Genomic DNA, 656 nt, shown 5'->3' with positions numbered 1-656 from the left:
CAAAACGTATGAAGTATAGCACACAAATGGGAAAGCACAAAGCATAAATGTACAGCTCCATAAGTTTTAACAAAACAAATATTTGTCAAATTATCACTTGATTCAAGAAATAGAACATTGTCTGCACCTAAGAAACCCCACTTTGTGCCCCATCCCAGCCACTACCCTTTTCCTTCTCCTAAAAGGCAACTACTACCTTTATTTCTAACATAACAGTTTCATTTTGCCTTTTTTTGAACTGTATGTAAAGTCAATGGAAAAGTAAATATTCTTTTGAACTGCAATTGTTCACATTTTTGTGGAGGTACATTTGTTGAATTACAACAAACAAACAGAAAAGTGCACAAATCATAAGTGGTACAACTTGATGAATTTTTCACAAACTGAACATACTTATGTAACCAGCACCCAGTTGAAGAAACAGAACATTATCAGAAGCCCCTTTTGTGCCCCCTTCCAGTCACTATTCTTCTGACCCAAGGGTAACTACTATGCTGAGTTCTAATACTAGGTATCAGTCTTGTCTATTTTTGAACTTATATATGTGAAAACGTAAAAACGTATAGTATATACTCTTTTCTGTTTAGCTTCTCTTGCTAAATATTGTTTGTCAGATTCATCAGCATTGTTGCACATAGTTGTAGTTCTGTCATCCT

This window comes from Galeopterus variegatus, unplaced genomic scaffold, assembly GCF_000696425.1.
Source record: "Galeopterus variegatus unplaced genomic scaffold, G_variegatus-3.0.2 Scaffold325, whole genome shotgun sequence".
In the NCBI taxonomy this organism is placed as follows: domain Eukaryota; kingdom Metazoa; phylum Chordata; class Mammalia; order Dermoptera; family Cynocephalidae; genus Galeopterus; species Galeopterus variegatus.
The sequence above is the reverse complement of the archived record's forward strand: the minus strand, read 5'-3'. Positions refer to the sequence as shown.